Raw genomic sequence first — 305 nt, 5'->3', positions numbered from 1 at the left:
ATTCAATCCGAAGACGGATATTGACTCATATTACTCGGATAATACTTGTACTCGGCCAAAAGTGCTTTATCCGTACCGGATACTCGTTTCAGCCGAGTACTCGGATCATCCCTAATACATATATAAACATAGTACATCCTGTGTGATCACCCAGTGTTTTTTGTTTGTATATACAGTTGTGTTGTGTAACCTCATAAATCACATGTTTTGGTAGACGTGATAGTTCTACATGGCAAATAATTTACTAGTAAGTGTTGTAGTCATAGAAAACCAACAGACATGACATGCATGCTGCTCATTCTGTG

The 305-nt window shown here is 38.0% G+C and overlaps 1 long non-coding RNA gene across 1 annotated transcript in view; it reads left to right on the top strand.

Moving 5' to 3' along the window:
* The first annotated feature begins 288 nt into the window (after nucleotides 1-288).
* LOC116670599 (uncharacterized) overlaps nucleotides 289-305 on the top strand; it is an 18,100-nt gene continuing 18,083 nt past the window's right edge. The window contains exon 1 of the long non-coding RNA XR_004327062.1: nucleotides 289-302. This is a non-coding gene — a long non-coding RNA (uncharacterized LOC116670599). The remainder of the gene's footprint in view (nucleotides 303-305) is intronic.

This window comes from Etheostoma spectabile, chromosome 20 (assembly GCF_008692095.1).
Source record: "Etheostoma spectabile isolate EspeVRDwgs_2016 chromosome 20, UIUC_Espe_1.0, whole genome shotgun sequence".
Classification (NCBI taxonomy): domain Eukaryota; kingdom Metazoa; phylum Chordata; class Actinopteri; order Perciformes; family Percidae; genus Etheostoma; species Etheostoma spectabile.
This window is presented reverse-complemented; position numbering and strand designations above follow the sequence as displayed.